Below are 11,580 nucleotides of genomic sequence, written 5' to 3'. Positions count from 1 at the left end.
AAAAAGCAAACCCATTCTAATATTATTATAATTATCACACTGTTCATTTTGTCATTTTTATTTATTACTACTTCGTATCTGTGTAGTAAAATAGTTGATCTAAAAAAAAAAAAGTTTTCTAAAGCTTCGTGTTTTTCTCAGATATCTCTTAGTTTTTCCCTCCTGGTGGAAATGTCAAAATATACACAGAAGAAGCGGTCTGAAAGGTATTATTTTATTTCACTCATTTGATTTATTATTTATTGAGCTCCTGCTTTGTGTCAATCACTGCATTAGGACCTGGGGATGCAACAATGAGGAAGATCAGCTCTGATTCTTCCCGTTGGGGTGCTCAGGGGCCAGCAATGGCCATGGACGGGTGACCACAGTGCATCAATGTATCGGGGGGTCCCAGAGGGAGGGAACCAGTCTCAAAAGTAAGGGGGATTTTCCCCAAGGTAAATAAACTCCCTCCTGATTTTACATACATATGATTAAAATAAAACTGCTAAAGTACAGTGCGTGTCACATAACAAGCACTAAAAAATTTTTTAGCCATCTTAATTATTGTTATTCTTAATGTTACTGTGGAGACAACACACTGTTAAAATCTTCAAAATCAGACATTTATATGAATGCTCTGAGAGTCACAAAGAGACTAAAAATAAATTTTCTTCTTCATAACGAGATAGAATATCTGTAAGTTTATTGGAAGGCTGGATCTTAGGAAGTTTCCCAGCAGATCCTTTACCTAATCCTTTTTCTCATAGCCTGTCTGTGGCTCTCTCTCTCTGTGAACACAACAGTAAGAAAGGAAATTAATGAGAGAAAAGAGAATGTCTCAAGAAAACATAATGTGTATAAAAAATTAAAAGGAAATGTAAGGTAATAATCAGTAACAGTGAGAGTGGATTTATACGATTATTTTACCTGGGAAAAATGGTATTTTTCCAAGAAACTCAGGGGATTTTAAATGATGTTCTTAAAACCTACCAGGAATTTCTTTTAATTTTATTGCTAACCTCAGGTATGATGACTAGGAGTGGCAAATTCTAAGTTCTTTCACGGTGCAGTTTTATTTTAATAAATACATTAAAATAATAACTTTAATAACTTTCTCCATTTTCATCTTCTACAGCTTCTAAGCTATTGTTTTCTTTTTTTAACATCTTTATTGGAGTATAATTACTTTACAATGGTGTGTTAGTTTTCATATATATTTCATACATATATGGGGATATATGTTTATGTATAGCTGATTCACACTGTTATAAAATAGAAACTAACACACCATTGTAAAGCAATTATACTCCAATAAAGATGTTAAAAAATTAATTTGAGGTGGAACATAAAAGCTAAAACCAGTTTCTGGGATAAAACAGATGAGAAAATGTTCATAAGCATGCATTAAACAAAGATTTCTTTAAAAAACGCCAAAAGGAAGCACTAGCCAAAAAAAAAAAGTCGTTAAATTAAAATTTTATTAAAATTAGGAATGGTTCATCAAAGGATATCATTAAGAAAATGAATGGGCAAGCTACCATCTAGGAGAAGGTAGTTGTATTGTGTTTGAAAAAGTACTCATATCCAAGGTATATAAAGAACTCCTACAAATCAATAAGGAAAAGGCAGATAATCCATATTTCACAAAAACATCTACTTCACAAAAGAGGATATCCAAAATGGCCGATAAACATATGAAAAAATCTCACCATCATTAGTCATCACCCCAATGAGACACCATTATTCATCTGGCAGAATGGCTAAAATTAAAAGGGCTGATAATACTAAATGTTAGCAAGAATGTGGAACAACTAAAATTATCCTGCATTGCTGGTGGGAATATAAACTGAACCAGTCATTTTGGAAAAGTGTTTGAGAGTACCTTCAAAAGTTAACATACATCCACTCTATCCTAGGTATATAATCAAGAGAAATCAGCATGTATGTCCACTAATGGACATCTATAATAATGTTCATAGCAGTTTTATTTATAATAGCCCCCCACCAAAAAGCCAAATGTCCCAAAACAGGGGAATGGATAAATTAGTTGTGTAGTTGAGGTGTATTTTTCCAACGGACTATTACCCAACAATAAAACAAAACCACTGATACACACATCATGGATGAATTGAACAAACATTATGCTGAGTAAAAGGAGCCAAACGTGGGTAAGTACAATGCTATACATACATCTTGAAGTTCAAATTCAAGCAAAGCTAATCTATTATAAGTCAGAATAGTGGTTTCCTAGAGGGAGAGGAGATATAGCATTGACCGGGTATAAAGAAACCTTCTGGGATGTCAGGAACGTTTTAGATCTCAATCTGGAAGGTGGTTACATGTTGTACATATGAAAAAACTCACTGAGCTGTGTACTTGAGATTTGTGAACTACTGCATGTAAGATATACTTCCATTAAAATTTTAACATTAAAGTCATAACGATAGATTTGAATGACATGGGGAAAATTGCGGTAAGCCAAAGTTATAAATTGCATATGTAATGTGATGTGAAATAAAGATTTTCATAGAAAATCACTGAAAGAAAATATACTGAAGAATTAACAGTGATTTCTGGATGGTAGGACTGTGTTATTTCCATTTGTTAATAGTTTTCAGCATCTCCTAAATTTTCTCTAATGAAGTATATTACTTCTATAACAAAAAAGCTGAAATGGGAACAACTGTAACTAAGAAGGTATTTGACGTAACTTGATCCTCAATTGTAAATCCGTTTTGATACTTTGGGGGTGGGAAGTAGCAATTTAGGATGGGCAAATTCATAGAGCTGTAGGGTTAGCGAAAGCTTCATGGGGAAAACCTCAGGGGAACTGAGACAGCATATAGCGAAGATGTGGTTAGAAGCAGGAGCGGGGCTGGACAGCTAACCTCGTGTGATGTTGTCTTTGACCTGTGATCCTCAGTCTATGTTGGTTGACTGTGTTTCTATCCACTTCATAGATTCTGTGGTCCTTCAAATGTATAATTGCTTTTTCACTTAACATGTTGATCTTTTAAGCCATTTGTTATTCTTATTCCTAAAAAGCTCTTTTCCTATCCTTTTACATCTTCAGGCATTACCGTTTGCTCTGTTCTCTATTTTGCCACATCCTTCCCCCACCACCCTGCTTCTCCATATGCCAATGTGAGTTTAAAAATTAATTGTCCCAAGGCATTCTCTCCTCCTGAGAAATAAATAAATAAAACAATACCAGAAACACACATGCACACGCACACACACACACACAGAGCTCCAACTGATCCATCTGTTGAAGACATCCACCATCCACTTCATCCTGGTTCAGGCTATTTTTGTTTGCTTTGTCTTGAGAGCTCCTATATTGAAAGCCTTTAAAGAGTACTTAGGTTTTCATCAGAAAGTGAAAGGCAAATCACTTTGTTTTTCCATTTTATACCTATTACAGAACTGTGCACAAAGAAATGCTCAATAAATGCTGATTGAATTGCCCTTCTACAGATCACGGTCTATGCCACATTCAGATTTTTCCGTGCACATTTTTACTGATGAGTGCACATTTATAATTATGAAGCGGATTGTGGAAAGGGTCATATTCTTTAGAATCCAGTATTTTTCTGAATCTGTTCTCTGCAAACCTGTATCCTCTTAGGTGAGTTTCATTACTACATTTAAAGGATGAATTGAATTGAAGGATAAATTGAAGTCTTTTGAAAGTGTTTTTTTTTTTTTTAACTGCTTCTCTTCTTTTTTTGGCAGGGTAAGCAATAGCGTTATGCTGTTACTGGAAATTTTAGTCAATAAAACGTATGCTTCTTTAATTAGAATGCTAGGAAGTACTGCTGAGTTGGATCATTTAGTTAGTGCAATGAGCTGAGAGGTTTGAGCATTTATGTGCAGAGGGTCGATTTCAGTAAATTGAGTAGATATGGGCAACTTTAATATTTTTTCCCAGATAACTTACATCTGGTATTCGTTTTAAGGTCCAATGTTCATAAATATTTGTGAAGCATCTCCCCTGAAACAGACAGAAATGAGAGAGACCACCTTTGCTTTCAAGGAGTTCCTGGTCCAGTGAGTTCTTTTCTCCTTCATCCATTCCCACGGCCCCAACCCTCACTTTGGTGGATGCTGTCAAAGTTACACCTCCAGCTTTGACTTCTCCCCTGGGAGCTAGAGCAGCATGCCCCGTTTCCTGCTGGTTACCACGCCATGGATGTTCTGATGACATCTTAAACTCATTATTACATCTGAAATTAGTTCATTATCACCTTCTCCACCCTAACTCATTCTCTTCCCTACGTCTCTTTTCTCAATGGCTCTGCTTTTTTCCAGTCACTCAAGCTCTAACCTTTGGGAGTTCTAACAAAACCCCTTACGTTACAAATTTATTTCCCCCTTACTAAGCATCCACCTCCTTTTATTCTGGCCACTTGTCCAGTGGAATCACCCCCTATAAACACTGCCCATCCTCAGAGCGGCTGGATGTATGAATCCATGCAAGAAAGCGGTGGCTCAGCAGGATACCCTATATTTGTGGGAAGATCTTAGAACGATCTTGCGTTCCTTATCTACTCATAACCCTGTCTCACTCCACTTGCCCCTTGGTTGTCAGACTTATCCACCTCTCTTCCCATCTCAACCTAAGCTGGGCGCTTTCCCTTCCCTTCTTCCTCCTAAATGATCACGCATAATTGATTGCTTCCCCATTTCCACTTCTCTTTCTGACTCAGTATTTGCAGAGACAGGCAGCTCTTCCATTGGATTCTCTCCCTCAAGCACTGCGCCTTCCAATTTGACACAGGCTGAAGTTCTCCCAACCCCCAATACCGCCTGCCTAGGCAGCTCCCAAACCGTGGCCTGCCCCAACCAATGACATGGTGTCAAAACTGGTATGTTTTGAGCCTCCAAAAGTAGGTTTTGCATTTGTTCCCATTTCCAAAGTTCATGATATGGTGTTTACCATGGGATAATAACATACAGTTTATGATTTATAGCATATTGGAGAGAAGCTATGATTTTTGCGTTGGGGGAAACGTGAGAGGCAAAACTTAATGGAGAAACATGGATGAATCTCGAAAACATGCTGAACAAAAGAAGCTGGGGCGAAAGGGTACATACTAGATAGTTCTATTTATATGAAGTTCTAGAATGAGAAAAATGGTGAGAGAAATCAGCATAGTGGTTGCCTCTGATGTGGAGGTGGAGAGCGACTGGGAAAGATCACAAGGGAACTTTCTGAGGTGACGGATGTGTTCTATACCTTGAGAGAGGTGTGGGTTGCGTGGGCGAATGAATTTGTCTAAACTCATTGAAGTGTACACCTAAGATCTATGCTTTTCACTGTAGGTAAAAATTTTATAAAAGAAAGAAAAAATTAAGGGGAAACATACAGAGTAGAATTCATAATAGTATCCTACTCATGATTAGAGATAAAGGATTATATAATGTAGGTATAAAGAAAATAATGTAATGGAGAAAGGACATGCTTTTGCATTCGTGGCAAGGAAAAAATGTGGTGAAATTTGCTCTGGAAGTAAGTGCTGCTGGTATCATACATTCAGTTGTTTGGGAATAATAACTGCCACTTTTGTGGTGGTTCATAGCAGATATGTCATAATTAAAATCCAATTCTGCAAGTAAGAAAATATCTTGTATGTGAAACCTTCCAATGCTTCTAAAATTCTTCCACCCCTTTGCCTTCCTCCAGACCTGAAATAAATCACAACTGTTTGGTTCAAGCTTGGTGAGTAGGAGAGTTTACATCATAGGTTTGAAATAACAGATACATAGATCTTACTTAGGCTAGTAACCCACAGGCCATGATAGGCCTGTGAACATGTGTTGCTTTCTTTCTCTTTTTGCAGGGGAGGGGAGGATGTGTATCGTTTTTTGTTTGTTTGTTTGTTTGTTTTGTTTTGTTTTTTAATTACTTGCAAATGTTTGAAACTTGGGATATTTCACATAAAAATCTGAACACCTGGTAATCCTTGGCTGGCGTTCCAAAACAGCAATAATTGCCTGGATCTGAATAGTGGCTCCTTCTTTAGGTGGGGAACGTACTTTACACACATCTTACTACAAGTATCACAAGTATCTTAGGACCAAACTACTGCCTCAATGGTTGTTTTAATTTCTGTTTTCAGTCCCATAAGTATTTGAATATGCAGCCTTTGAATTAACATTTATAGAGCCCCTCATATGTTCTAGGAATTATTAGAGGCTTTAGCAGATACATAAGGTAGATACTACTACTATATCCATTTTACAGACAAGGCAACCAAGGTTTAAATAAGTGAAGAACTTACCTGAGGTTACCCAGCAGTAAGTAGCAAAGCCAGAATCTGAAGGAAGTTTTCTTACTCTAGAGCCCATGCATTTACCCACCACATTGTTGTTCTCCTTTGTTTATTTTTAGCTTTGGTTTCATCCATTATTTAGTACTAACCTCTGGTTGAGTTCTTATTGGTTTCCTTATGATTTATTTTGATAGAATAACTCCTGGTCTCCAAACTCTCTTGATCTTGCATCCTTAGCAGCAAAAAAAAACCCCATGCCTATTTATGTTTATTATTTACTAATAAATAATACTCTTGTATATTAATATTATATACATTCTAAAGCATACATATATTCTAAAATGTTAGAGAATAAGATATTATGTATATATATATAATATCTCATATACATATATATATATAATTTTCTTTCTACACTGCAATAAATTATCTTTTAGGTATTGCATACCCTATTTTGACAACCAGTACATGAAACAATGCCTGGATGATGATTCTGCCTGAAAGCATCTTTCGTGTCAGAGACTCCCAATTTTGTATCCAATAAATTGTCCCTTCCAGATAAAGGGTGCAGTAGAAGGTCACCAGATCAGCCCAGATTATGCAAAGAACAAAATTCTCCTTTGTTAGCCACTATGGAGAACGGTATGGAGGTTCCTTAAAAAACTACAAATAGAACTACCATATGACCCAGCAATCCCACTACTGGGCATATACCCTGAGAAAACCATAATTCAAAAAGAGACATGTACCAAAATGTTCATAGCAGCCCTATTTACAATAGCCCGGAGATGGAAACAACCTAAGTGTCCATCATCGGATGAATGGGTAAAGAAGATGTGGCACATATATACAATGGAATATTACTCAGCCATAAAAAGAAACGAAATTGAGCTATTTGTAATGAGGTGGATGGACCTAGAGCCTGTCATACAGAGTGAAGTAAGTCAGAAAGAGAAAGACAAATACTGTATGCTGACACATATATATGGAATTTAAGAAAAAAAAATGTCATGAAGAACATAGGGGTAAGACAGGAATAAAGACACAGACCTACTAGAGAATGGACTTGAGGATATGGGGAGGGGGAAGGGTAAGCTGTGACAAAGTGAAAGAGCGGCATGGACATATATACACTACCAAACGTAAGGTAGATAGCTAGTGGGAAGCAGCCGCATAGCACAGGGAGATCAGCTGGGTGCTTTGTGACCGCCTGGAGGGGTGGGATAGGGAGGGTGGGAGGGAGACGCAAAAGGGAGGGGATATGGGAACATATGTATATGTATAACTGATTAAATTTGTTATAAAGCAAAAAAAATAAATAAAAAATAAGGAAAAAAAATTCTCCTTTGTTAGAAAACTAGTTGTCCATCTGTAACCACATGGACAACACTGTGCTCTAACCTTTTACAGCCCTGAACTGCAAAATAGCTAACAGCATCTTTTATTGATATTAAGGTCTCATATTTGCCCTTGGGTAGTGTAGGTTCTCTTCAGACCTCTAATTGTGACTGTGAGTTTAGTTTCAAGGGATGGAGTATCCTCCCGGGTCTCAGTTTCTCAGTCGGAGCTGCAGGGGATCTGTGTAGAGCCTGTACCCTCTCACCTCACAGGGCTGCCTCCATGATTAACAAAACTGGACAAAAACAAGTGCTGAGAGAGGCTGTTAATAATGAATCACTGTGAAATGCATCTGTGGGTACGTGCCAAGAGTTTTCCCGGAGTTCTGACACTGTAAAAATGGCTGTGAGCAGCATTTGGGGGGCATGTCTTGTGCTTGTGTTATTTCTCTGACTAGAGTTGTTTATATGTGGATGGATAGGTTCTGCCTTCTAAGACCTGGTCTTTCCCTGATCTTCCTTCCCATCATCTTGTGTGATCTGAATAAAGCTTTCTTCTGGAGCATTCTGTTTGGATTGTTCTTTTCTGCCTTACCCTAGTCCCCTTCTTTTCTTTATAAGTTTTTTCTTCAAGATCCAGATCAAACACCCTATTCTCCAGAATCCCACCTGCACCAGGCTGACCCAACCTTTCTCTCTCAGGCACTTTCATAACCTCAGAGCATGGCATTGAGAACATGGCAAGGGAACACACTTGACACACACGCCCCATGGACTCCCTCGAGGGGAAGCCTTCTTTTGTGTGCTATTGTTGGAAATGTAACAGAAATACATAAAATTGTCCACGTAAAATCTGAAACATAAACCATGACTCTTTCTGAAACACGTTTTTTAAGACAGAGAATTAAAAGGTACCACTAACTATATTTCAAATATCTAAACCAAACCCCTCTCCCATCTTTTATTGTGCTAACTATACACTGGGGTGGATTTACCAAGTTGCACTATAGTTAGGCATATACATGCCCACGTCTCCGGCTAATTTCCATGCTCTCTGAAGGCCCTTGTCTTATTCATCATTAAAGCAGCTAACACCTGGCCTGTCCTATTGTGACACTCAGTATATGTTTGTGGAATGAAGAGAGCTCCCTTAAACAAAGGATGCAGAAAAGGCTGACACTGATTTTCATCAGCAGGTCTCCTGTTATATTCCTTGTCTACCTTACATATGTCTTGTGACCACAAACTCCAGGGAGTTCCTCTTTGAAGTCAAAGTTTAAGTGCAGAGGTGAGTGATCTCTAGAAAAGATGTGGTGAGCAAGAGGCCCTGATTATGGCATAGTCAGGAAGTAGACTGTTCGGGGTGGAAGAGATTATTTGACATTTTCTAATAAATTGACAGTGAACATGAGATTTGCCAGAGTGAGTCAGAGCTATTCTGTGTCGAGATAGATAAATTATGAATACCTCAAACCATGCCACTGGAAACGCTCCCCTCTGCAGTTTCCCTCCTGGGAGGGCCCTAGAGGGGAGGCCGGAGCAGGCAGGCACCGCGCACCTGCTCCAGGTCCAGCGCCTCCATCAGTGGTGGTGCAGAAAAGTGCTGATGCCGGGCTTTCTCTTTCCTATGCTCAGCTTTTTATCCCACCCGCAAGAACAACCTGTCTCCTAATGACCAACCCCTGGGACAGCTTTCTGTGGGCACAGCTGGCTTGGGCCACTCAAGCATGTGCCTGTCACTGAGGGCCTTCCAGTCCAGTGGCACTTAGATGAGCTCTGACCAGCAGGAGTATAACCACACCCTGAGGCTGCAGATGTGGGAACAGGAGTTCTCAGACCCTTAAAGCAGTTATTAATGACCAAGTGTGTTTTGTCTTTGATATCTGCCTTTTATCCAAGTATTGTGTACTCATATTTTACAGTGACTTCTTTCTTTTTTTTTTTTTTTTGCGGTATGCGGGCCTCTCACTGTTGTGGCCTCTCCCGCTGCGGAGCACAGGCTCCAGACGCGGAGGCTCAGCCGCCATGGCTCACGGGCCCAGCCGCTCTGTGGCAATGTGGGCTCTTCCCGGACCGGGGCATGAACCCGCGTCCCCTGCATCGGCAGGCAGACTCTCAACCACTGCGCCACCAGGGAAGCCCTACAGTAACTTCTTATCAAGAGTTGTCAAATTCTATTTACAAGGCCCTGAGCAGCTAGTATGTGCAGAGTCCTATGTGAACGAAACAGGATGACAGAGGCAAGACTCCTGACCTCTAGAAACTTAGCACCAGTGGGGAAAATAAGGCTGTCTACAGGTAACCGTGTTACAAGGCAGGGTATAATAAATCCCACGGCAGAGCTGCTTTTGAAGACAAGACAGGAAGAAATTAATTCTAGCTGGAGGATTCTGGAAGACTTGATGGAGAAGGTAGCAGCTGAGCTGCATTTTTAAGCACAGATGGAATTTCAGAAAGATCAGGTGGGAGAAGGTTGAGGTATTTCAGGAAAAGAGAAAGAAGCACAGAAAGAATTAAGGGTTGGGGAATATGGGGTGTGTTCAGGGCAGGAGACGTTTCAGCAACGGAAGGAGACCCCAGCCTCTTGGGTTGTGATCTGTGGTAAGTAACGTAGTGCTCTGACTCTGTGGCACAGATTCATGAGACAGCCTTGTCTAACACACGGGGTTCGAGCTCCGGGGATGCCTGTGACCATCCCCGAGCTGACCCCTGTCTGCGGCTGCTTCCTTGAAGGCATTCCAAGCCTGCCTCTCATTGCTATTTGGAAATCTTGCCTATGGAGAGTATCGCTAGTGGGTAATCTGAGACACTTGCTGTCTGTTAAACTAATTATGCTTCAGTCCTCAGAGTGCCTTGGTGCTCTCGATCCTAAATGCTTAGCAGATTTAATGTAGCATCTGAATTATTAATGGAGATGATATGGAAGAGGGGGCTTGGCTGCTTGTCCCGTTTTGAGCTGGTCTTGGACGGGTGGCATTACGGGAAGAGAGGCAGCTGCTTGCAGAGTGATGGACGAAGCAGGCCTTCCAGAGGAGCCCTACCCAGACAGGAGCCTGTGCCAGTCTGCTCAGAAAATCACAGCCTGCCTTGGAGGGATGGGTAAGACCCCTTAAACATTGGACTTTGTGGAGGAGATGCCCAGGTTAATGTTGCAGGCGAACAGAAGGACTAAACTTAAGGCTTGCTGGTGGCAGGGGGCAGGTGTAGCTGCTGGAGTGGGAGCACCTCCAGCGAGCTGAGGCGTAATCGTCTGGAAGTCCGGTCGATCGTGCCCCTTCCTCTGAACCCTCCCACTTAAAAAACTGCTGTTTCTCTGCTTACTCTGTTCTGCTCAGCAGCAAAGATCATCCTGATTATCGTGAACTACTGCAGGTGTTTTCAGCGGACTTGCTAAGCTCTTTTGTTTGCTCACTTCTGATTAAAACAAAATCCAGGGCTTCCCTGGTGGCGCAGTGGTTGAGAATCTGCCTGCTAATGCAGGGGACATGGGTTCGAGCCCTGGTCTGGGAGGATCCCACATGCCACGGAGCAACTAGGCCCGTGAGCCACAACTACTGAGCCTGCACATCTGGAGCCTGTGCTCCGCGACAAGAGAGACCACAATAGTGAGAGGCCCGTGCACCGCGATGAAGAGTGGCCCCCGCTTGCCACAACTAGAGAAAGCCCTCGCACAGAAACGAAGACCCAACACAGCCAAAAATAAATAAATAAATAAATAAAAAGCCAAGCATTTGAAGCCCTTTAAGAAACAAACAAAAAACAAAAAAAACCAAAATCCAAAACTGAAAAACAAGTAACCCCTTTGTCACTGATGAAGCCACAGGCTGTAAATTCAAACTCTTTCCTTATAAAACTAAATCCCATAAAAATTGGCATCTTAAAGGTGGTAATATTCTCTCTTAAATTTTTTTTTTCTTAGCAAAAAGGAGGTAAATCTTAGCAGGTGATTTAAAGGGGGAGGAGGGACATTTGTCTGAAAAAAAAAA

Source organism: Hyperoodon ampullatus (assembly GCF_949752795.1).
Source record: "Hyperoodon ampullatus genome assembly, chromosome: 1".
Classification (NCBI taxonomy): Eukaryota; Metazoa; Chordata; class Mammalia; order Artiodactyla; family Ziphiidae; genus Hyperoodon; species Hyperoodon ampullatus.
The sequence above is the reverse complement of the archived record's forward strand: the minus strand, read 5'-3'. Positions refer to the sequence as shown.